Consider the following 26,984-nt stretch of genomic DNA (forward strand, 5'->3'; position numbering starts at 1 on the left):
TGATTAGCAAGCGTGGTCGACTCAGGTGCTGGAACCCGGAAGGAGGCTCGGCAGGCAGTGAGGTGAGAATAATGAGGTTTTTAATTAGAAAAGGTCAGGATGGACTTGAGCTCCAGTATCCTTCCAGATTGTCCAAGGAGTGGTTGGAGGGTATTGTTGGCAGCAACCGCGTGATCCGAGACTGGGGTTGGAGAACGTCCGAGCGAGACGGCGAGAGGTGACCCGTGATCAGGTATGCTCCTCCGGTAAGCGAGGTCCTGGAATGAATGTGGAGACAAAAGCAGTTTAGTGGTAAGCAAGAGACAGGCAAGGGCCAGAATCTATGAGAGGCCAGGAGATGCACCATAGGAGTACAACGAACTAGCGTCGGTTACAGGTCCGTGGTCTCCTTAAGAGTCTGCTGGCTGATGAGGATGAGGAGGCGCAGCTGGAGGCATCAGGTGGAGCTGATGAGGAGGACCCGGCCGGGGGCACCGTGACAGTACCCCCCCTCCAACGACCGCCTCCAGGCGGAACAGGGCGGCGATCGGGGTTGGCCCGGAAGAAGTCGTCAACGAGGGAGGGATCCAAGATGAAGGAGCGCGGGACCCACGACCGCTCCTCCGGGCCATAACCCTCCCAGTCCACCAGGTACTGGTATCCACGACCCCGGCGCCGAACGTCCAAGACCCGGCTGGCGGTGTAGGCCGGGGCGCCATCGATGAGCCGGGCGGGTGGAGGGGAAGCGGACGGCGGGCAAAGGGAGCTTTGGTGGACAGGCTTGACTTGGGACACATGAAATGAAGGATGGATTTTGAGGGCAGCAGGTAACTTGAGGCGGACACAGTTGGGGTTGATTACACGGTCGATGGGAAAAGGCCCGATGTAGCGGGGAGCCAATTTACGAGAGGTTGCCTGGAGAGGAATGTTCCTAGAAGAGAGCCACACCTGTTGCCCTGGCTGGTAAGAGGGACTCACCACTCGGTGACGATTCGCGATCTGGCAGTTACTCTCTTTGGAACGCAGGAGAGCAGTCCGAGCCTGGTGCCAAACCTCCTGGCAGCGCTGGAGATGGAACTGCACGGAGGGCACCGCCAGATCGAGCTCCTGGGTAGGGAACAAGGGTGGTGAGTAACCCAACGATGCCTCGAAAGGTGACATACCCGTCGCTGCCGAAGGATGGTTGTTGTGAGCGTATTCCACCCATACGAGGTAATCCGACCAATCCCCTTGATTCTGGGCCACCAGGCAGCGTAGGGAAGCCTCAAGTTCTTGATTGGCCCTTTCGGCCTGGCCGTTAGATTGGGGATGATACCCCGACGAGAGGCTGACGGAGGCCCCGAGGGCGGAGCAAAAGGCCTTCCAGACCTGGGACGTGAACTGTGGACCCCGGTCAGACACGATGTCGGATGGTATGCCATGATGACGGAAAACAAAATTAATCAGGATCTGGGCTGTTTCGGTGGCTGTGGGCAGTTGAGAGAGGGGAATGAAATGAGCAGATTTAGAAAAACGATCAATGATGGTAAAAATGACCGTGTAACCATGAGAAGGAGGCAGTCCAGTGACAAAATCAACGGCGATGTGTGACCAGGGTCGGCTGGGCGTAGACAGAGGATGGAGATGACCAGCAGGAGGTGAGTTGGATGACTTGGCCCTGGCACAGGTGGTACAGGCAGAGACGTATTCGCGTACGTCGCTTTCCATGGAAGGCCAGAAGAAACGGCGTTTAAGGAGCATGAGGGTGCGGCGAACCCCACCGTGGCAAGCGATCTTAGACGAATGGCCCCAGGTGATGACATCAGACCTGAGCCTATCGGGTACAAACAGGGTACCAGGCGGGCAGTTAGTATTATCGGGTTTCTCACCTTGGGCCTGTTGCACTCTCGCTTCTATGTCCCACGTGAGGTTGCCCACAAATAGAGAGTCCGGAATAATGGGTGGTGTAGCAGATCCGTCGGTGGTGCTGTATTTTCGGGACAGGGCATCGGGTTTGCCGTTTTTGCTGCCTGGACGATAGGTGATGGTAAAATTAAACCTGTCGAAAAACAGACACCAACGGGCCTGTCTGGAGTTGAGTCTCTTGGCTGAACGGAGGTAGGCCAGGTTCTTGTGGTCAGTCCACACAATAAACGGTTGTTCAGCCCCCTCCAACCAATGTCTCCATTCCTCCAGTGCCAGCTTGATGGCCAGTAGCTCCCGGTTGCCGACGTCGTAATTACGCTCAGCAGGATTGAGTTTTCTTGAAAAAAAGGCACAGGGTTTGAGTTTGCCGGAAGGCGATTCACGCTGGGATAACACAGCCCCTACCCCAGAGTCCGAGGCGTCTACTTCAACAATAAATTGCTTGTGAGGATCAGGTTGTATGAGGATGGGGGCTGAAGTAAACAGTTCTTTAAGTTCATGGAAGGCAGAGTCAGCAGCGTTGTTCCAAACATAGGGAACCTTGATGGAGGTAAGCTGAGTGAGTGGGGCTGCGATGCTACTATAATTTCTTATGAATCTCCTATAAAAGTTGGCGAAACCCAGAAACTGTTGTAGTTTTTTGCGAGACTGGGGAACTTCCCACTCAGACACGGCTCGTAGTTTTGAAGGGTCTGGTTTGATTTGGCCAGCCTCGAGAATGTAACCTAAAAACGCTACAGAATCGACATGGAACTCGCATTTTTCGGATTTAACAAAAAGCTTGTTCTCCAATAAACGCTCGAGGACAAGCCGGACGTGATGACGATGTTCAACTGGGTTATTGGAGTAGATGAGGATATCATCCAGATAGATGAAGACGAAGCGGTTAAGAAAGTCCCGCAGGACGTCGTTTACGAGCCGTTGAAAGATGGCAGGGGCGTTGGTGAGACCAAAGGGCATGACTAAGTATTCATAGTGTCCGAGAGGGGTATTAAAGGCGGTTTTCCACTCGTCCCCCTCTCGAACCCTAACGAGATGGTATGCGTTACGCAGATCTAGTTTCGTGAAAATGTTGGCTACCTGGACGGAGTCGAAGACGGAAGAAATAAGGGGAAGAGAGTATTTATCCTTTACCGTTATTTGGTTTAGCTCTCGGTAGTCAATACAGGGTCTGAGGGTCTTATCCTTTTTCTCAACGAAGAAAAATCCCGCTCCAACAGGAGACGTGGAAGGGCGGATGTGACCGAGAGAGAGCGCCTCCTGAATGTAACTCTCCATGGAGAGTTTCTCAGGTCCAGACAGATTAAATAACCTACCCTTGGGAAGGGGGGCTCCACTGAGGAGTTCAATGGCGCAGTCATAAGGCCTATGAGGTGGTAAAGCACAGGCCTTAGACTTACTGAACACGGTCTTGAGGTCATGATAACAGGATGGAACCTTAGACAAGTCAACATCCTCCTGTTCTGGGAATTTGGCAGCGCCTGAGGTGGGAAGAGCAGAATGTAAACAATTAGCCATGCAGAAGGTACTCCAGTTAACTACCCGGGATTTAGACCAGTCTATTTGGGGATTATGTTGGCGCAACCAGGAAAACCCTAAGATAACCGGGGTTTGAGGAGAGTCGGTAATAAAGAACTGATGGTACTCGCGGTGATTACCGGACGAAATCAGCTGAATAGGTTCCGTACGTTGAGTGATTTTTGAGAGTAATTTACCCCCCAAACCGGCAGCCTTAACGGGAGTGATTAGAGCTTCAACCGGTAGTTGAAGTTGACGAACGAGATTAGAGTCTATGAGGCTGTGTTCAGCTCCAGAGTCAATTAAGGCATTACATTCATGGACATGATTCAGACATGAAAACTTGACAGGCATGAACAGGAAAGGCTCTGTGGTCTTTTCCGACAGGTCCCCTCGCGACCTGTCGCTTAGCGAGGGGTTCGGGAGTTTAAACGGATGGGACAATGTGAAACAGTGTGGCTGGCATCTCCGCAATAAAAACATAATCCCTCGTTGCGGCGTTTATGCCTTTCAGCAGGAGAGAGTTTCGAATGTCCTATCTGCATGGGTTCGTCAGTGAAGCTGCTAGAGGCGTCAGCGCCAGCGGTCGTAGGATGGTGAACCTGAAAGGAACGGTGAGGAACGTCAGAGGAAGGCCGGCGTGTGGTTAAACTCCGTTCTGCCTGGCGCTCACGGAGCCGTATGTCAGAGCGGAGCGCGGCGGTCACAAGTTCCTCAAAAGTATCCGCTTCGGGTTGGGTACATAAGTGATCTTTGATTTTGTCATTCAGGGATTGATAGAAAACACCCTTGAGGGCAATGTCCGGCCAGCCCGCTTCAACCGCCAAAATCCGGAAGTCTATAATGTGGTCGCTCACCGGACGGTTACGCTGCTTAAGGCTGAGTAACCGCCGGGTCGCTTCCTCCTGTTTGCGTGGTTGGTCAAAAACTAGTTGAAATTCACCTATGAAGCGGTCAAAGGGGAGATGTGAGAGTGGATGGGTGGCCAAAAAGGCCTGGGCCCACTGAAGAGCTTTGCTGCGGAGGGAATTGACAACTAAGGAAATCTTGCTCTGATCTGAATGATAATACCGGGGTGCTTGTTGAAAGAGCAGTCGGCACTGTAATAGGAAACCACCGCATGCTTCTACGTCACCGTGAAAAGGTTCCGGCTGCGACCGGATGTTTTCCTCCGGGGAGACGGAAGTGACGGTGGTGATGTCATCCGAAGCGGGAGGTGTAGCAGCGGCGATGGGGCTAGAAGCTTGGGCCGAAAATCCGGCTAGGGTGTGCGTGATGCTGTCCAGGCGGCGGAATAACTCCTGTTGAGCAGCGGACATTTGTGAGAGGGCATCAGACTGACGACTGAGCAACATACCTTGTTGAGCGATGGCAAGGCGGAGTCCCTCCGGGTCAGCTGAGTCGGAGGAATGGCTAGTTCGTTCTGTCATGATTAGCAAGCGTGGTCGACTCAGGTGCTGGAACCCGGAAGGAGGCTCGGCAGGCAGTGAGGTGAGAATAATGAGGTTTTTAATTAGAAAAGGTCAGGATGGACTTGAGCTCCAGTATCCTTCCAGATTGTCCAAGGAGTGGTTGGAGGGTATTGTTGGCAGCAACCGCGTGATCCGAGACTGGGGTTGGAGAACGTCCGAGCGAGACGGCGAGAGGTGACCCGTGATCAGGTATGCTCCTCCGGTAAGCGAGGTCCTGGAATGAATGTGGAGACAAAAGCAGTTTAGTGGTAAGCAAGAGACAGGCAAGGGCCAGAATCTATGAGAGGCCAGGAGATGCACCATAGGAGTACAACGAACTAGCGTCGGTTACAGGTCCGTGGTCTCCTTAAGAGTCTGCTGGCTGATGAGGATGAGGAGGCGCAGCTGGAGGCATCAGGTGGAGCTGATGAGGAGGACCCGGCCGGGGGCACCGTGACAAGCAGAGAGCATAACACAAAATGAGAACTGTAATTCACATTCAGATAAGGGCTTTTAATGAATCCATTCACTTAAAACAGAAACAAAACAGAGAAGCAGATACCTGCGTGTCTCAGAAAGACTAAGGCACTGATGCTGCCAGGTAAACATAAGATAAAATGACTCCCCCTGGTTTACAAGAACAGGATAAATAGGAAAAGGACCAAACATATGCGGGCAACACGTTGTCACCCCTTCCTGTCACATACGGACGCAACGAAACAAAATGAGAAACTGGAAAATGTCAACCAAAAGTTATTAGACATGAAGCGAAGCTGGACGCCATCATCCAATCAAAAATGGCTTATTGTCGCTGCCTTTTCCGGCTTTTTATCGAGTTGTTTTTCTAACATTTCATTTTGTTTTCCAGAAGTTCCTTCTGTTTTCAAAAACGTGTTGATATCAGGAATTTTGTGATTTTAATGATGTTTTTCATCAAGTGACGGGTTGATGTGAGTTGCACTTCAGGGCCACCGTAGGGGTCCCTACCCATGCGTCCATAAATGACAGGTTGAGGCGGGAACGTGTTAATGACGGACACAAACATAATATGAAAGTGTGTCTAAAGCAGTAACAAAAAAGCATTTTTTCCTGCAATTTTTCTTTCTTGCTGCCTGAAACTGTACAGCTGTTTTAATACAAACGTTACTGAACATGTAATAAAGTAAAAATTATAAAATAATTATTAATATTGTCTTACACTGTCTGATTAAAACAAAAAGTGTGTTGCTACGATGCATTAATTTGTGTAACGAGTTACTTTCAACACTGCCTATCAGCCTTAATATATGTTTTATAATATAACAGTATTGTTTTTCTAATAATGTTTTGGACTCTAATTCAGTGTTTTGTTATGATTGAATACGAACAAGAGTCATCGCTAACCTTATTTTTAATCTTTTCTATATTTTTCTAAAAGCAAAGTCTTAAAGATTGATTGCAGTCAACTTGTTGGGACTGTTTAGCTTAAGTTTTGAGTGACTAAACTGAAATCCATCTATCCTCTGCTCCCACTCGGTCTTATACCTGGACGGGGGGTGGGGTGCTGCTGCTTCAGGGTGAATGTAGGGTACGCCTGGGACAGTTCATTGTTCTATCACAGGCCACCACTAAAAACCACACCTGCTGAATAATTGTACTCCCCAACCACCAGCACCACCATCCCTACTTAAAAGTGCCTAGGATAGCACAAGAGTTAATAATAGCTGAAAATGTGTATCACATTAGCAGATTTTCCAACTGCCACCAGGCGATGGGGAGGTATCAGCACGATCTACTAAAGGCTAAAGATTAGCTGCCGCCGTCAGATTTTTCTAAAGACTGTTGGCGTCGTCATGATTACAAACAGCAGTCCAGCAGTCCAGACTGCCAAAAGCAGTCCAGCAACAGCTCAGTCAGGGGGGGTGATGACGTCTTTACGAAATCGGGTAACAGCTGGGCAGTCCCAGCCGGATCGCCAGCCGGCAGCAGCTCTGACTGGACGATGTGTAACTGTCTCCAGACGGCGGCCGTCCATATCAAATGGTACCGGCCTGCCTGCGGCTATGTTCCCTGTGCACCTGTGCCATCGCGCCCTGCTTGCACATTCTCAAGAACATTCAAGAACACTTACAAACTCAAATTCATGAGCACAGCACTCTTGCCTCACAGCAAGAAGGCCCCCGGTTCAAGTCCCGGCTGGGGGGACCTGAATCAGAACACCAACGGGGGACCTTTCTTTGTGGAGTTTGCATGTTCTCCCGGTGCATGCGTGGTTTTCTCTGGGGACTCCGACTTCCTCCCACCGTCCAAAAACATGCTGCATAGCTTAATTGGTTACTCTAAATTGTCACTAGGTGTGAGAGTGCATGGGTGTGTGTAAGGGTGTCGCTCACAATGGTCCTCAGTGCGCTCAGGGAGTTTGTGTGAATGAAAAATGAGAGAGAACATTCTTGTTACAGTACTACCATCGCGCCACCTCTAAATCGTGGCAGGGCGGTGGCTTCCCGAGGTCGACGAATCATCCAGTCGCCGTTGAATTTGAACTTTATATTGAAACGTTGCCTTGGGACGTGTGAAAAATGTAACTGCCGCTGCCTGATACACGTGCCGATGCATGGCCACCTGCAGCATGTGCAGAAAAACTGGTATTTTGGCATATGTGACCGTGGCTTTTCCAATAATTAAAAAAATAAAATCTATAACATGTTTTCTCAAACTACAGTTATTTTCTTAACCTTTTTGAAACAAAGATATTTATATTTTCTTAAGACTTTTTTAGAACCGAGTACAGGGAAAGACACTCAGTTGTGAGGTCTTTTTTGACTCCATCATGTTCCTATTCACTCCAGCACCAGTATGTACAGTCACACATTCATTGGCAGCAATCTGAGGTTCAGCTTTTTGCCCAAGGACATTTCTGCACATGACCGGATTATAGATTGATCAAATGATATTCCCTTTGGAGGCTGAGATCTCCATGTGCACCGGCTCTACATAATGATCACATGTAGTCCACAAAGACAAAGCTGGGATCTCACTAAAGTGTGTCAGACTACATGGTGAACTAACATATTAATGTTTGTTGATGCAAACACACACTCCCAAAGGTAAAGGGCTCTGCACACAAGGAAAATTAATAATTTCCAAGCAATGAAGCAGAAGTGATAATTGATGCGGTCTGTGTGTGTGCGGCTGCTGTCCACAGCCCACAGTCCAGCTGCATCCTGGTTTTTAATACAGTCTATGGGCCTTTTTCTGTGGGAAGCCCAAAATCAGCACAGCTGGGATGCTTGTAGATTAATGGAGCCTTATTGAGTGCTTAAATGGATAATGACTTTGGTGCACAAGAAATGCAAATGTGCAGTTATTCCCAGACTCTGCACCAGAGGGTGAGAATAACATCTGCGTCACAAAACAATATCTGACACACGGACCATTATCCAGATGCAGTATACAGACATTTTGAGACGATGAATAACCAAAACCCTCTTGATTAGTGGATTGAAAACCTTGTTGATTCTGTAAACACAGCCAGTCCCAACTCTGCGGTCTGCATTGGGCTACCTTTGCAGTTAAGTTGACCCCATTTGTCATTCCAGCATCACCATGAGGAGCTATTAAGGTAGTGGATGCTGGAAGTGGGAAATATGGACAGAACGCCTTCATTGCCGCAAATGTCGATATTCGGCAGCAGCATATCAATACTGACAATGCACAGAGGGAAAAGACTTTATTGCTGTATTGGTATTTGGCTCTCTCTTATTTCGTAACTGTTATGACATCCTTTAAACCATTGCAGCGACATTTCCAGTATGTTCTTGAAGCTCTGACGCTGTTACTTTAAATTAAATGTCATACCTGACCACACTTATCTTTTATTGTTTGAGTGGTTTCCGTCTAACACATCCATCATTTCCTCTGCCTTCAGTCTCTCCCTGGTTCTGTGCGCCGTCACGCTTTCTCTCTGCATGTGCACAAGTGGAGGCAGGTGTGCTGCAAGCCCTAAGCAGCTGCACTTCATCACAATCACAGGTCCTGCTTTAAATAATCGGCATTCTTTTTCGCAGGAGTCTGTTTGTGCAGAGTCATGCTGTGCCCCCCCCCACTCTCTGTGGTTTTCGTCAGAACAGGTTTCCTGGTTCAACACTGGTCCACCTGAATTCATTACCAGTAGTTCACAACCCAACAAATAACCCGCTGCAAAGCATTTCTTGCAGAATAGAACAAAACAGAACCTTTAAGCAGCACCTTTTGTACTTTACTGTCAGTTTAACCCCTTCATTACATTTCTCGCTAATTCACATTGTACCAGTCAATCCAGGGCTCAACTTAATTCAGTTTAACTTAACCAGAAAAAAAAGAGCTCAGAGGTGAGTTCTTATGAACTCCTGGTGCTCTGCAGGAACTATGTCCTCGAAAACAACACAGGTTTTAACTTTTTGCTAAAAATTTCATCATCATAACTAAAAGTCCACCGGGACACTTTGAACATAGATAAGAAGATGATCAGACTGGGACTTTAAGAAGATCATTTGTTGTAAAAGCGGCCCATCTGAAGCCTCATCGCAGATGCCCTGCTCTCCAAACTCAACTTGCTGAGCCTCAAACTCAGCTTTCCTGCCACTGACCCAAATCCTTGCCTGAGGCTTCCAGTCATGAGCCCAAACATTAACCCAAGATCTTTTTTTCCAGGCTAAGTGAGGACTGCTCCGGCTGGTCTGTGAAGTCCCATTCCAACTGGATTTTTCTTTTGTAAAATCATTCCCAGAGGTCGTGCAATCATGACTATGCAGTTTTTAGCTATAGAAGCCCATGTTGTTTGTTTTAAGACGTATTTTCAGCAGGAATTTGTTTTGGGTTGTGGGGCGGACTCTTGGCGCAGAAGTTAGCCTAACTAATTTCCCAGCATGCCTTTGTTTACACTCAATCCCGCTAGCAAAAAGCACCTCACAAGCCCAAGCGGACATTAGCGTAACCAAAAATCAAAGGCGAGCATTGTCGGAGCTGTCCAGCCGCACAATTTAGAACCAGATGGCAGCCCAGAATAGGAAAAGGAAAATGGATCTACCATGGATCTCAGATTTCGAATTGGAGCGGTCCGGTTTTCATCTGCACGTGATCAAAGGCATACATGTCATCCTCTATGAGAAAGACCCTTCAAGAACGGTTTTCATTGGGGTGGGTCCACATTCATCATCCATGTGATCAGGTAAGTGCTGGACAAGCGGAGAGAGTGGGACAAACAACTTTACAAAGCGGTGACAGGACAAACCATTCCTCCGGGATCCAGGAGGGAGGGGGGACAGACCAGAGACGAATCAGAGTCAAGGTGAACTAACTGACGGTCCTGAGACAGACTTTTCACGCAGCGCAGACAGACCACACCTGGCTGTTAGAGAGTGATTTGGACAGACGATCACAATAACCTTAAACATGTTACATTTCAGGATTAAAGCACACTGAGCTGAATAACATATCCTTCCTATGGGGTTAGGGTCCCTACGGACCCGTTTTGAATTTTAGCATGCATAAAAGTACTTCATACATTTGTTTTTTGCGTTGAAACTTTTTGACTTTGTCAGGGACTTCCAATTAAACAAAATAAAAGCTTTTTTTTTCTTTTTACTAAATTATAAAGTGCGGTGGTGAAAAAAAGGACTTTTGTGGTGTTCGGGTCATTTGTGACCCGGTTATAATTTTTGATTATAAAACAATAAAAAATGACAAAAATTAAATCATAAACACACAATCAACGAACAGCCTCTTCCTCCAACCACTTGAGCTTCATTTAGGGGCATTGGATGATAAAAGATTGTTTTTAGGGTAATTTATGGCTGACTTAATACACGGGTCCAAAATGACCCGCTAACACCACAGATGGCAGCAGAAAGCTAACACCAGAGGAAGGTTAATTTGTTGAAATTCAGAGATATACAGCAAACAGAGCCTTCATCAGACTGTATTGATTGATCTCTGGTAAAGTAGAGGCTGTAAAAAGATTTAGAAACCTCAGGTGACGTACTTAAGAAGTTCACCCTTTTTTAACGCTCGAGCTATCACAGCTGCAGCCTCCTTTTGGGACTCACATTTGCTCTAAAGGCTGTGCGTTTAATACCACATCGGGAAGCTGCACAGCCTTGCCATCTCTGTGATTGTCCTTTCTTTATTCCCAGCCTTTTACACACACGTAAAACATTTAAGTAAACGTGGCTCAAACACAATGGTTCACTGACCTCTCAGAAATTTAAGGTTTGATTCATGTTGTCAGTCGACTTCTTTCATGACTGCAATCCTGACCTTTTGCTGGATCCTACAGCTCTTCCCCCTCTGTCCTCTTGTCTACACATTAATTTGCTCCTATGAGAATGAAACCTTATTATATGTGAAGGTCACACAATTATCCTCCACACTGAAAATCCAAATTCACGCTCAGTGCTGACTTCATGATGGTGTGAGGGCGAGGGAGGCATGTTGCAGTCTCATCTTAACCACTGATGGAGGCCAAGTGCTAAGAGCCACACACACACACACACACACACGGGAGGCTGAGGTAAAAGCTCACATTTCTGTAAAGCTATTGAGTTAAAAAGTGAAAATGGAGCTCCTCATCAGCGCTTGTGCGAGACACCCCTTGTATTTCAGGGAACGCTTCAGCCGGGAAGAGACGAGCCACTAGGGAGGGCTGTGAGAAAAGGAACAAGAGTGTCACATCCATTTGTAACTCCTGCTGTGATGTCGGGATGCTGGCGGGGGCTCACCAACTGTGCACGCTGACATTGATGTATTCAGGTGAGTGCGCCGACACTTTCACCAAACACTCATCTGTAAAGATCTGTCTGTTTGTTGTGCCTTTATAGCCCCCGAGCTGGAAGACGGAGACGGTCTAATATGAGAAATGTGGGGAAGGGAAGGTGATGAAGATGAGAATAAAGGTGTGAGTGGAGCAGGGAAGAAAACGTATTTTTTGTGTGTTAAAAGGAGAGGAGAGGAAGGGATGTGACGCAAAAGTGAGACGAATGAGGACGGATAAAGATGAAAGTACATAAAGTTTGTGCTGGCTTCTGCCGGGGCTAAAACTTTGCCTTCGATTCTCTTTAAATATTAAAAGCTTGTAATTAAAGGTGAAAAAGCGGGATGCCATATGAGGGCTTTTGGCGTATTGACTGAGAAGTGACGAGCGTTGCTCCTGCACCGCTTGAGGAGCTGGGCGGGTTTGACTGGGATCCTTAAGCAGGCGTTTGCATGTTTCATCTGTCCACATCCCTGCTGGAAATCGCCAGCATCACAGAAGTCACTCACAACAGAGAGGCAGGAGCTGACAAAGGCAGATTTGAGATATTTTTGAGCATTTATGTATCCCTTAATTTGTTTCCTGTGCATGGGTTTGAACCTCACAGTGAGGGACGACCATCTTTCTTTGCAGCAGCTACAAACCCCCTGCTGCCACAGACAAATGCTCTGCTTTGAGTGCACACAAAGAATGTATTCACTGTACTGGACTCCTGCTTTTTTTTGTTTCAGATCCATGCAAGTGCGCTTTCATTGCATAGGAAATGCGAGGGGTGGGCATGTTTTTTTTCATCCAAACAAATCTTCTTCCAGGTAGGACTGGAGATGTTCAGGCTCTCGTGGCTCTCCCATCACGTCACTGCAAAGCTGTGAGCTGTGAAACCAGCTCAGATATTGTATTGAATCCTTGCCTTCATTAATCATACATGCCTTGGAGTAAATTCACAGCTCAACAGATTTAATAAGAGATGTGGTGGCAAGCCCGAGCAGTCTGTGGGACTTAGTATAAAGCAATGTGTAAAAGATCATTATGGAAATCCTCAGAGGAAGGTGAGCTTTAATAACTGTTCAAAATAAATCAAGAGGCGATATAAAAATTGACAGGCTTTTCAGGCCCTCCAGTCTTCAGCTGGAGTGCATCTGAAACAACAGCAGAACTTTCAAATAATATTGCTTCTTGAGAGAGATTATGATTATGCAGGTTAGAATATTACGTGGCGCGGCTTTGGGTAATCGTGTACCGCTGCAGACGCACTGCTTCCGCAATAAATCACAGTTTATGATCCTAACCCGGGAGAAAAAAGGTTGACAACATGGAATCACAGAAGGCAATGTTCATGCATCCAAACAATTCACTTTGTTTACTCTTTTTAATTCCATTTGCATTTCTTTTTTTAGGCTCCAGTGCAGAGGAAGGCAAACTAAGACTCTGGGGCCATTTGAGCCCCGTTAGGCTATTTAATCTGTAATCTAATAAACTATATTGATAATCCTTACTCATTTTTATTTTCCTTGTAATTCTAGTGTCTACCTATAGATGGTGTACTACAAATAAATTAAATTGTGGTCATCCTGCATTCATGTTGCATTTGAATTTTTTTTTTAATTCTTTTTACATTAATGTGTGTTTTCTATGACGGAGTTTTGGGGCCACCAACAAAAACAAAAAAGTAAAATTGTGAAATTTAAAGTTGTAAATTAAAGAGAAAAAAACTCGTAAATTTATAATTTTTTTCTAGTAAGGTGGAAGTGAGCAAGTAGATCAATTTAGATGAAAATGTATCTGTTTTATAACAAACGTTTCCATCCGCCACAATTTTGATCGTAATAAATCATTTTGTCATTCGCAGAACTATCTAAACTACCGGAAACAGCCATAGAAAAGAAATGGCGAGTTCTGTTGTTAAAAAAAAACAAAGCTGCGACATAGATTGAGATGATCTTTTAATATTGTTATGATTATTGTTAAGTTCCCGATCTCTCATTATTTTCTAAATCCGTGCAACCAGTGTTTTAATCTTGGCCGCACAAACCGGAAAGAAGGGTTAGGATTTGGCTAATACGTGCCAACAACATTTAGCCGTGGGTGCAGTGTTACACCTAAAATCTGTGCATCTTCATGTGCATCTTTGCAGCACGTAAATATGTGAGAATAACATCTGCCATTATTCTGTCTGGACACGAGTGGTAACACAAATTCACATGATTGTTGACACAGTTTCTCAGGACTGTGTGGTGCGGCATTTCTGCATTCAAAGGCCGCCTCCGCCAGCTCAAAGCCACTCCTTTACTCGGAGACACGGTCTTCCCAGGAAACACGGTTCTCCTGAGTCCGGCTCACGCAGAGCAGCCTGACGTACTGCGGTCCGAAGCCTCCTCCCGGAACGCACACCGTAACAAAGCACCCTCCCCCGCCCGCAAACACAAAGCTACGAGTCCAGCTGATCTGCTCAGTCCTGTTTGCGCTCCAAAGCCTCCTCCGGAGCGCCACACCGTCTATGCTTGACGTAAAACTAGCGCAGTAGTGACCCACCATCGGAATAAACTTCTTACACGCACCACGGTCGGATCAACAATCAACAAACCCACCCATCTCGATCGGAAGGAAACTTTGATCTGAAGGAGGCAGAGTATTCCGAACGGCGTGTTTACACGACGCATTTTTATTCTCATCAGGCGTTTACTCCGATTACTTTTGTCCGTGTAACTGCAGCTACTGTCCTAGAAAACAACACAGGTTTTTTCTATTTAGGCCAACGGCGCAATCATGATCAAAGCCCAATGGGAACAGTTCTAAAATAGATCTAAAGATGACCCAAATGGGACTTTAATGAATGAACTGTCCAAATGTGACTGAGGAAATGTGTCTCTATTTAAGAAGTGGTCATATTGTGCTGACAGTAGCTGCATTTACATGGATAACCAGAAAGAACGCCTGATCGGAAGAAAAATGTGACAAAGAATGCAGCAGCTTGATTAAAGTGATGACAGCTGGAGAGCTTCGTCTGATGGTTAAAAAACCAAATCTCTCAGAGTGTGATCTCTGTTGTGTTGCCTGATCACTCCAATTACTCGAAGAAAAAACAAAAAAAGTTCCAAATGCGCAAGACAACCTGAAAACACGCCAAGCCGCGTATTCTCAGCTTGGCTTAAGGCTTCTACTTTTCTGAAGAGCACGAGGAAACCGCTCTCTGGAGCTCTGTTGATAAAGAAAATGTTTCATTTGAGAGTCGCTGACAGTTTCTGAATATCTGATGTTTAAAGCAAAGACCTTCTGGCCATAGAAACATCCTGCTGTCACAATTATAAAAATATCTACGCTCTGTTTTTCCCCAAATTCCCAGAAATTCAGAGTTAGATATTTTCCCACTGAAAACATTTCCATCACCCCTTTTGTTTTTTTCAGTTTTGGCTCATTTTGTACATTTTCCTTTCGCCAAAGGACTACTTATTTTCTCCAGCTAACGACCACCTGCAGAGGCTGAGTCAGAAAATCACTGGGGGAACGGTAAAGAGTGGGTAACGTCAGTGAGATTGGTAAATCAAATCGCTCTCTGCTGAAACTCATAAACAAACCACTTGGCTGAAGGCCATTTTTTTTTCCACCTGCTGCATTTCATCCTTAATCATCCACAGAATGTTATTCAGGTAATAGAGCTTGTGTGATTGTGTGCGGCTCTCCGCTGCCCTGTCCTTATCTCTCTCATTACAAACCAGGAAACAGATTGGCAGCATGAAAATATGATAAATGCTTAAATGAAGACTCGGAATATTCAGCCTCGTATCGGTTCCTTCATATATCTTGTGCACCTGAAGCAAAAGTGTTTTGTTTTTGTTGCTCCTGAACACAGAATGACAGAAACAAGAGGTCAATTTACCACATCAATGCAGGAAGTCTTGTTTCCTCCATCTAAAAAAGAAAAAGTGACTGTCATGTGCGGTTACTGTCACAGGATTTAAAACACAAAAAAAGTCCTTCTCGTTTTAGTTTTGGTGAGTGCTCAGCCCTCTGGGGATTCTATGGCAGCACTGACGAGCAGTGACAAACTTGCAGTACTGTCCCCGAAGGTGCTGGGATGCACATCGAGAGTGATGGTCCCCTGTTTTAGCCTCTTGGAAGATGATAAGACCGAGACTCTTAATCACACATTCACAGTCAGTGATTTAAAAAGCAGGGTCACTGTCTGCTCTTCTGATGGAGACGAGCTGGAGAAAATAAGTAGTTCTGTGTTTCTGGATTTCAATTCTGTCGGGATAAAAGTTTCATGACTTTTAGAGCTAATCTTACTCAAGAACTTTGTAAAATGCGTTGTATTATCTTAACCATTTAACACCTAGCGGTACCTATAGAATACACTCTCTTTGACATACCATTATTATGAGATTAATGTAAATCAGCAGATTCTGACGCAGACTAAGGAGGCGTTGCACCAATATGCAACACATTATTAACATAAAATGCTGCATAATGGCACCAAACCAATGTTAAAAACTGGTCCATCGATAGTTTAAGCATGTCCCCACTGTGTTGCACAGTGGTGCTTTTTCTGCTTCAGAATTTGCCGGAATGATATTAATCGGGTCAAAGGTTGAGGAGTTATGGTAGTCGATTGAATGTCAACGCCATAGTTCTCCAGCTGTACAGTTTTGATCCAGATACCAGCTCACACGGGAAAAACAAAGGCGTTCATGGATCCATTTGGTTGCAAATGGATGCATCAGAATGGAGCGGAGCAGGGAGCTTGTAGCTGATTGAAGCACCTAATTTTTTTTTCCAACTTCATTTTTGTTTCTGCTCCTGTTTCAAAACGATTCGCAAAAAGAAATACTCAGAAATGCGATTTTCAAGTTTAATTTTTTTCATACATTACAGGCGGCTGAAATGAGCCTCCTCTGTAGGGGGGCTGGGCGCTCCCTTAGAGAGGGGTAACAGGAAAAACCACTCCTCGGCTCCTTCGGCCATCCGCGGAGAGCTCAGAGTAGGACCACCTCTCCTCCACATCCAGAGGAGTCAGTTGTCTAGTCCGGATGCCTCCTGGACGCCTCCCTGGGGAGGTGCTCCGGGCACGTCCCACTGTGCGGAGGCCCCTGGGAGGACCCAGGACACTCTGGAGAGACTATGTCTCTGAGTTGGCCTGGGAACACCGCGGTTTCCCCCCAGAGGAGCTGGGAAGTGGCCGGGGAGAGGGGAGTCCGGGCATCTTTGCTTAGACTGCTGCCCCTGTGACCCAGTCCAGGATGAGTGGAAGAAGATGGATGGATGGATGGATATTTCTTCATATATGTCCTCCATCATCAGAAAAATGCCACGAAAACATGCTAAATACAACAACACACTGTTTTCTTTGAAGTGGGTTCTTAAACGGTTAAACTGGTGTGTGCCCCCCCCCCCCCCCCCCACTGTTTAATATTCTGGGAGGCACAATGTTTTGATTAACAGTGACAATTATGGTCTTTTATGAGGGCTCTCTATTGGCTTTTTATCTCTGCTCTGCAAAATATGGTTGCTGTTAAAGTTTTCAATGCATTACCCCAAAGGACAGAAAGCATATACCGGTGCAGAATAGCAAAAATCAACACAGAAAAATGGAAAAATGCCACAAAGACAAGTTGCACAAAGTCACTGTGCACACAAATCTGACAGATTTGCATGTAAGTAGTGATAAAAAAACATCGACCAGCTAATTTGAAATGAGATATGGTGGAGAGCTGGCTGTAGCTCCTAACACACGAGTGAAAAATGTGACTTGGAGTGAACCAGCTAAGAAGATGATGATGGTAAATGTGGGTCAAAGGAAACATAACAATATATCGTCTGGGCCCACTGGCTTTTGTACCTCGGATGTCTTTCAATAACTGGCAAAAAATCAGTTATCATTGTAGCACTGCAGGTCTTGTTTCTTCCCTCTTTTTCAACATCTTCCATAATCCAATGGACGGAAGAGTTGTGAGATAGTCAGAACCGCTGATCCTCCCAGCACTCCACCTCCCCAAATCTCTAATGATCAGTTTGTTGTTTAAAACTGCCTGTAGGAGTCATGGTGAATGTTGATGGTTGTACATCTGATGACAGCCAAGCTTCAAATCAGTTTATATTCATTATCAATTCCAAACCAAAGTCCAGTATGGGAGTTTCCAGAGGTTAGAGAGTACTGGTCTAAGTTTATTTAAACCTTTGACACCTTCTGACTAATCAAAGTGCTCCAAATACCAAAAAACAAAAAATATTCCACATTAAACGTGAAAAAAAAGAGATGGCACCACCAAACACCATGCGCCAGAGTTTTCCCTGACAATGGGCAATGATGGCCTGTCACTCAATCTGATGAGTGTCACACCAGCAACTGCAAATGAACAACCCCCCAACTGCAAAAACGTTGACTGACTCCAACATTTGATAGTCAACAGTACCAGCAAAAAGAAAGCTTTTACTTTCAAGTTCATATACCGAAGAAAATGCAGCTGCTAAGAAAAGAAATGAATCAAGTTTAAGCTGAACCATGTTTGTACAGGAAGCTGTATCTAAGTTAAAGACGATAGACGTTGGCTTGATTAATCCTATGAACACATTACAGTGGTCTGGCAGGGAACTAACTTCAGGTCATAAAAAGCTTGTAGTTTGCCTCAAAGCTAAACCCAAACAACAATCCATTACAATGGATTTTTCTTTTTACCTCTCACTTAAAATCACATTTACATTTTTAACCAAGTCACTAAAGTGAAAGGACTTATAAAGCAACATATCCTATTGTAAAAAATGTATTGTACCGTGTTTAAAAAACTAAAAAGCGCAGCTAGGAACCTAATTGAGACAGCCACTCCAATGAAAATTGGGTTTTTGATCTTTTTAACATGATTTTGTAGCATTTTTCTGATTTTAAAAGACATATAGAAAGAAAACCAAGCCACAAACTGTGTTTCTGAGTACTTCTTTATTGAAAATATTGTGAAACAAGAGCAGATGAAGAAATTCAGCAGTTCACACGCTCCCTGCTCTGATCCAATCCGATGCATCCACTTGTAGACGAGTAGATCCACGCATGTCTTCCTTTTCTGAGCTGCAATCTGGATCAAAACTGTACAACTGGTTGCACCGGTAATGTTAGCTTGGGGTTGTGAGTGTAGACAAAGGGATGATGGGAAATTCAGAGAAGGCTGACTCTGCGCCAACAGAGTCACAGTCAACTCTGACTCTCAGTTGAATTTCTGACAACCTCCTGCAGCTCTGCAGAAACTATGTCTTAGACAACGACACAGGTTTTTAGATTTTTGCTACTGGGAACGCTTTGAAAATAGATAAATGACTAAATGAGAGGGACTTTAATGTTTTGGCTAAAAAGAAAGAAAAACATTTGACATAAGCTTTCCTGAGCCATGGCATGCAAGAGTCAATGGGGGTGGGGGTGGGGGCTAATTGCTAACAGGAACAAACCTTTGGCTCTGGGAGGGCAACCATCTGCCTCGACTAGTTGGAGTCAAATGTTAAAATATATTCACTTAACTTTTGCGACTACAGCTCAGAAATGCAAAATCTAATATTGACTGAACATCAAAAAATAAATGGGAAATACATCATCCTTCTATCCTTAACGTTACTCTTATTTAGGTACCTGCATACTTTGGAGTCTGACATCATCACCTGAAAAATGTAATTATATAAAACTGATGAGGCAGTCATGTTTAAAACATGAACAAAGACCAGAGTTTTTCCAGCCTTTGTTTCAGGTGCATTCCCCAGTGTAACCAAACACATTTAATTTTATCTTATGAGTTCTCAAAATGTTATAGCCGGCTTGTTGCTTCATAATTGCAGAGATAATGTCTTACGAGCAGCCTTTAGTCATTCGTTTAATCATTGAACTGATAAAATTACCTTTGGTGTTTCTCGAGGTGTTGGTGTCTGATGCTCTGTCCTGTTAGACCAAGCCAGAAAGCAATAATAAAATAGAGACTGCTATAAATAAGGCCCTGTGGTCATAACGTGGTACTTGATTTCACCCATGCAGAGCTGGAGCGCGGCTGCCACATCTCTCAGAGGCACAGAGAGCACATAATCATTTTCTTTCTTTCAAACAGCTGCAAGAAGAACCACAAGCATATCAAAAACAAGAACAATAGCTTCAAACCAAAGAACAAAAATGGGAACTTTCTTTTGGAGACGGGTTCTGATCCTTAAAAGAAAGGCATCACCTAATTGATTATAGTGTAAACCCTTGATTGGTATCCACAATTGGGATTTTAAAATGGAATCCATTGCTTTTGTTGCTTTGGCTTCCATAATGCTGCATTCACACCCAACGCGATTCATGTGTATTATTATTATTAGAGAAGTGGGCGGACCCAAGCCAGATTTCTAAGATGATAAAAACCAGTTTAATTCACCTCCTTAATATGCAGGATAGAAGTTAGCTTAGTGTTGAAAATAACGCTCTGGTTTCTGAATGTTTTCCAATAACTTAATGAAAGTTCTTTCAGCTTCAGAAACTGTTTGTCTCTCTTAGCTTCAGATTCTGATAACTAAAACTTCCGTTTTTTTCGGTTGAGCTAGCAAACATTATTTGCCATTCATGACTTTACATCTAAAATACCGTTAGAAAGTGCTTCTATAGGCCTTTTGTCATCAGGGGGCATAGCTTTGTACATCAGTATAGCTATGAAAGCTGATCTTGTGGCTTCTGATGACATTCTCCAGAGGAAGCATGTAAATGTTAAAAAGCAAGGGGCCGAGGATGGAGCCTTTAGGCACACCACATTTAATTTTGTGGACCCCACAAAACTGCTTTCTCTCAATGACCTTAGATAAGAACCACCTGAGAACATTCCCTGAAAGGTCAAGACTTTGAAGTCTGTTTGCAAGGATCAGGTGATCAACAGTATCAAAAGCTATACTTAGATCTAGTACAGGGGTCGGCAACCTGTACCTCTCAAAGAGCAACTTGGATCAGTTTCCCACTGAGATGAAAGCACAGGGAGCCGCAACACTAGGTGTGTTAGACAAAATGTTTTTGCAGATATATCACGATAGTTCATTCGGCAATACTTGTATGGATTCAAAATGCTGTCAGGATATGCATTTATTATTTATTTTGATTATTTTTAGTCTTTATGAGCGTGATGTTTCCTTTGATCTTTTCTCCATTTTCCACGACCTTGAATAGACTTTTCAGTCTACCCAGAGTTCAGATGAGTGACAAGATGGAAACAAATTCACTTTTGGGTCCTTTTTTTTTCTTTAAATCCAGTAAACCCAATAAATTATGTTAATTTTGTGAATGTCAACTATTTTTTATTAGGAAGAAGCTGTTGTTTGTTGCAGGTCTGGAATCATAAGCGGAGAGTCTAAGCCCCGGGAAAAAGGGCTTTTTTGGGGGGCGCTCATGTGTCCCCTACGAGATCGCCACTGACTGTCTTTCCAGAAAAACTTTCCATCCCATAACAGACTCTGGTCGGCGTTCACAGCTGCAGACACAGCACAGGAATGAAAGAGCCGCATGCGGCTCCGGAGCCACTGGTTGCCGACCCCTGATCTAGTAGAACTAATACTGAAATCTGACCTGAATCCAAGGTTCACCTGACATCATCAACATTCTTCAACAAGGCTGTCTAAGCTCTGTGGTTTGTTCTAAAACCAGATTTACTTCAAATATGTTGTTTTGTGCGAGAAACTTATTAAGCTCAATGACAACAAGTTTTTTTCAAAAACTTTGTTTTGTGATTCCAAAGTTGTTGATTTTTTTCTAAAATTTTGTCTTTTTGTACATGTTAAACACTGTACATTTATTTTAAATTTTGTACAAGTAAACAGGCCCTATTAATGCATTATTAATGTCCTCTTGTAGTGTCTCGGGAGATCGTGCTCATTGTTACATAGATGTGTGGCTTTACTGCACTGAAGCAGCAGTTTAAACCCAGAATTCATCGAACGTCAATTAACTTTTCTCTGGTTAATAAATACCTTTAAAGACAACTTTCCTTGGCCATAATGTCAAATCAAATGGAAGAATGAAGGTAATTCAGATAACATCAATTTAATAAAACACAGAAGAACAACAAAGAACAAGAAAACGGGAACAACACTCAGACCGAAACGCAGGATTTACATACATAGGCCATGTATAAATTTCAATGTTTCTGGCCAGAAATACCAACATGTTCACTTTGTCTGGTTTTAATAAGCTGCGAATTGGAGTAACTACACTCCCCGCTGTGCTGAAGACCCGCTCTGATGGAGTACTGGTAGCACATATGCACAGATATTTTCGTGCTAATCTGGCCATGAACGGAAACCTTTGTTCGTTCGTCTTCCACCAAGTCAGTGGGTCCTCTTCCCCATCAATGGCCATTTCCTGCAGGTAAAAGGTCATTTCTGACTCGACCTTTTGCTCATCAGTGAGCGTGGCTGCAGCTAGTGTGGCTGCTCTCTTTGCAAGAAGGTTGCCTAAAGACCACTTTTTTTTTTGCTTAGGCACGGTGGTGACGCCGGCATCTGGTTCCTCTCCATCTTCTCCAGCATGTGAGGGACCTGGTGTTGCCTTGGCAGCGACAGATCAATCTCTCTCACAATCTCTTCCATTATTTCAGATTTTGTAGAATGCAGTGCGGGAGGTTTCATATGGTCCCCTCGGTACCTTGGGTCAAGCAGTGTTGCTTTACGCATCATCCTCTGGATGGTGTCATCACCATACCTGCCTTTCATCTGCTCCAGGATGACACGCTTCAGGTCGGCTGTCAGTTTGGAATCATCACCTGACTCCTCCAGCACACCTTCTAAATGGGCCAACATGGGCAGCAGTGAGGACACTGTTACATAATTTTCTCCAGAGAGAATATCTGTGAAGTTCGCTACTGGCTTCACAGATCTCAGAACACTTATGTCTTGCCATGTCAGCTGGGGGAGTGGGCGGCGGCTTTTGTCTTGGGCAAACACACGTTTGATGGCTTGCTCCCGGTCCAGCATTCCCTCCACCATTAGCTGTTTTGCGCCCCATCAGAGAGTTTCATTTCCACTTGTGCTTTCTGCAGTTACCGTCGCCTTGTGTGAAAACGGAGTGTTGACTGCCCGGCAAACCCCGAAAGCTCGGTCTGTGCTGGCCTTCTGTTGCGCAAGTGAGTTGCTTATGGCCAGGTTCAAGTTGTGCCCAAAGCAACTTAACCATGGCCGTCTCAACTGCAGGATGGCTGCAAAAATATTCCCCCAATCGTCGGTAGTTATACAGGCAATTTGTCTTGTGGTCCATTGTCAGGGCCAAATATTCTACATCACCCAGCTCTTTCGTGATGTTACTTCTAACCTTGTTGAAAAGGTTTGAGATAGCCGCCTTTGAAAAACATTTCCGACCTGGCAGCTCATACTGTTTCTCAAAGGTATGCAGCATGGCCTTGAACGATGGCTGCTCCACTGTATTGAACAAAACCATTTCTTTGGCCAGGAAGTGAGTTATTGCATCTGTCAACTGCCTCCATCTGTCACTGTCGGTTTTACATTTAGTGCCTTTTGCAAAAGCCCCTGTTATCCTCTACTGACCCTGGCTAGCTTTTTTGCTAGGTCCAGCATGTGCAGGCAAGGTGGCATATATCCTGCTGGATAGCGAACACGCAAGTGGTCATGAAGATTGGTTGTCTGCCCATCTTTGGCGCGGATCACACGTGAGCAGATCTTGAACACAGCTTCAGTCAGGTCCCTTGGCTGCCCACTCTCATCAGGTCTAAATCCAAAAAGTTGCCATACAGGCGAAGTAGTACCCTTTTTAGCAACTAATACCAACGCCATTGTATCAACTCTTTAAGTGGAAGGACGCTCTTTTTTTCCCCCTCACATGCAACCTATTGGAAAGTCCAGATGACGAAATGATAGTTTTTAAGAATAAAAAAAAATTATGTAAAAAGATATATAAAAAATATATTGAAAAGTGCACAACACTTCTAAAGCGGAAGGACGCTACTTTACTTACTATTTCTTACTTACTATAATCAAGACCAGGTTAGAAGACTAATCAGATTTGTTATGGGCTGCAACACAACGGAGTGCCGCCTCCAACTCCTGGATAGCCCGTTCTGCTTGCCCATTGGACTGAGGATGATAGCCTGAAGAAAGACTAATAGTGGCTCCTAATGCCAACAGAAGGCTTTCCACACTTGAGAAACTTGAGAAATTGTGGGCCTCTGTCAGAAACAATGTCAGTAAAGATTCCATGGCACCTGAAAATGTAGCTGACGAGCATGTTGGCAGTTTCCAGAGCAGTGGGGAGTTGAGGCAGGGAAATGAAGTGAGTAGATTTAGAGAACCGATTGATTATAGTGAGGATGAGAGTGTTGTTATGAAATGAAGGTAGACCGGTTACAAAGTCCAAGGCAATACGAGACCAATGTCTACTAGGTGTGGACAAGGGATGGAGGAGACCGGAAGGGGGCGAGTTGGATGACTTGGACCGAGCGCAGGTGGAGCAGGCTCTTATGTACTCACGAACATCTTTGTCCATTGCGGGCCAAAAGAAGCACCGACGGAGCAGAGCTAAGGTCTGGTGGATGCCAGCGTGACAGGAGATCATGGATGAGTGTCCCCAAGTGATAACGTCAGATCTTAGCAATTTAGGGACGTACAGAGTTCCAAGGTGACAGGGCACATGATTAGGTTCCTCACCTTGGGCTTGTAACACATGGGTCTCAATCTCCCAGGTGAGGGTCCCTACGATGCAGGGGCTGGAATAATAGAAGTTTCCGTGTCGTTTTTGGTAGTGCAGTATTTTCGTGACAGGGCGTCGGGTTTGATGTTGGGGCTGCCAGGTCTATAAGTAATGGTGTCTATTTTTTGATAGGTTTGATGTCACCAACGGGCGAGAGTTAAGTCTTTTGGCAGAGCGTAAATAAGCCAAATTTTTATGGTTGGTCCAAACGATAAATGTATGAGTAGCTCCCTCCAGCCAATGGCGCCACTCCTCCAGCGCGAGCTTAATGGCTAATAGTTCCCGATTTCCAATATTGTAATTTTGTTCTGCTAACAAAAGTTTCTTAGAAAAGAAGGCTAATGGTTTTAACTTGCCCGGCTTTTTGTCCTGCGAGAGAACAGCACCCACACCAGAATCAGAGGCATCAACCTCGACAACGAACTGACGGGAGGGATCAGGTTGAACTAGTATGGGAGTATGAGCCGCAGTGTCCCAACAGAAGGATCTGAAAAGGTGAAGCGAGTTTGGCAAGAGGTATAGTGATCTGACTATAGTTGCGGAAAAAGCGCTGGCAGAAATTGGTGAATCCCAGAAACTGTTGAAGCTTCTTCCTACTGTTAGGGGTTTCCCAGTTGGTGACAGCTTCAATTTTAGTAGGGTCTGGACAAATACTACCGGCCTCAAGTATGTAACCCAGAAAGGGAATAGTAGAAACATGGAACTCACACTTTTCAGCTTTGAAAAAAACCTATTCTCCAAAAGGCGTTCAAATACACAACGGACATGGATCTTATGTTGGTCTGGATTATGAGAGTAAGAATGTCGTCCAGATAAACGAAAACGAAACGGTTGAGAAAGTCAAGAAGGACATCGTTGACAAGACGTTGAAAGATGGCAGGCGCGTTAGTTAGGCCAAAGGGCATGCCGAGATACTCAAAATGTCCTAGGGGGGTGTTAAACACAGTTTTCTATTCGTCACCCTCCTTGATGCAGATGAGGTGATAAGCATTACATACGTCGATTTTGCAAAAAATACGAGCCCCTTGGACAGAATCAAAAACGGAATTAGGTAGCAGCAAAGAGTATTTATCTTTTACTGTGATTTGATTGAGTTTTCTATAATCCACGCAAGGATGTAGTGTTTTGTCCTTGTTCTCGACAAAGAAAAATCCCGCTCCGACAGGAGAAGCACACAGGTGGATATGACCATTAGCGAGAGATTCCTGAATATACTTCTCCATAGCCTCCTTTTCAGGTACAGACAGGTTAAATAGTCTGCCTTTAGGTAAATTATCCCCCACAAAAAGGTCAATTGAGCAGTCGTTGGGTCTATGGGGTGGCAATGAGTTAGCTTTAGTTTTACTAAATACTCGAAGGTCATGATAACAGGTGTGAACATTAAATGAGTCTACCTCTTCCTGGTGATGGGAAGGGGAAGCAACGATGGGAACAGCAGACTGGAGACAGTTAGCCATACAGAAAAAACTCCACTTATCAATATGGCGTTGGGTCCAATCTAATTGAGGGTTGTGAAATTTAACCCAGGGAAGGCCCAAAACGATGGAGGTTTGAGTAGTGTGAGTGATGAATAACTGGAGATGTTCATGGTGGTTACTGGAAGAAATGAGGTGGATAGGTCTGGTGCGATGAGTGAACCGGGAAAGAAGTTGGTCACCTAGTCCAGCAGCTTTAACTGCGTTGTCCAATAGCTCAGTAGGAATGGATAGTTGAGAGACCAGATCTTGATAGATGAAACTCTGCTCGGCTCCTGAATCAACCAGTGCTTGTAGTTCGTGAACTTCAGTCTGTAGCTGTAATTTGACAGGTAAAAACAAAAAGTTCCTCTGAAGAGATTCTTTTCCTTAAACAAAGTGGACATTGTGAGACAAAGTGATCCTTATTTCCACAGTAAAAACAAGCCCGCTCTTCCCTCCTTTTCTGACGCTCCTCCGGAGTCAACTTGGAGTGGCCGATTTGCATGGGCTCCTCCAGAATTTCCGGGAGGTGTCCTGTACTGATGTAGAGAGAAGGATGGTAGGCAAGTTTGTAATGTCTTTGTAGTTGGTCGATTGCTTTCGTATGTTGTATGTCTTTCCCATTTTTCGTTCCTTTAAGAGAGCATCCGAAACGAACAGCTGCAGAAACCCATTCTTCGATGGTCTGAGCTTCGGGTTGAGAGCAGAAATGATCCTTGATGGCTTTGTTGAGCGACTGATAGAAAATTCCTTTTAGCACTTTGTCCGGCCACCCACTTTCCACAGCCAGGATGCGGAAGTCTATGACGTGGTCAGTCACCGAGCGGTTGCGTTGTTTTAAGCTCAGTAGTTTCCACTTGGCTTCGTCCTCACGACGTGACTGATCAAAAACAAGTTTAAATTCTTCAAGGAATCTGTTAAATGATAACTGAGAAATGGGATTGGAAGTTAAGTATGCCTGAGCCCATTGAATAGCTTTATTACGTAAGGATTTCACTATTAAAGTTATCTTGCCATTATCTGACTGATAATATTTTGGTGCTTGTTGGAAAAATAGTTGGCATACTAAAAAAAATCCTACACAGTTTTCCACTTCTCCGTGGAAGGGTTCCGGTTGTAAGCGGAAGTTCTCTGATGAGGAAGTCGATGCGGCGACCGTCATGTTTCCTTGGTACTCACGGGAGTTGCTGTCACATGACTCGTTAGATCCGTCAGTGCCTGGG

At 44.9% G+C, this 26,984-nt stretch overlaps 1 long non-coding RNA gene across 1 annotated transcript; it reads left to right on the forward strand.

Moving 5' to 3' along the window:
* Positions 1 to 4,748: 4,748 nt before the first annotated feature.
* On the forward strand, positions 4,749 to 5,068 carry LOC111947458 (uncharacterized). Its single transcript, XR_002873300.2, has 2 exons — positions 4,749 to 4,893; positions 4,959 to 5,068. It is a non-coding gene; the product is annotated as an uncharacterized LOC111947458 (long non-coding RNA).
* Positions 5,069 to 26,984: the final 21,916 nt, after the last annotated feature.

Source organism: Oryzias latipes, chromosome 18, assembly GCF_053564925.1.
Source record: "Oryzias latipes strain Hd-rR chromosome 18, Olatipes_Hd-rR_3.1".
NCBI lineage: Eukaryota > Metazoa > Chordata > Actinopteri > Beloniformes > Adrianichthyidae > Oryzias > Oryzias latipes.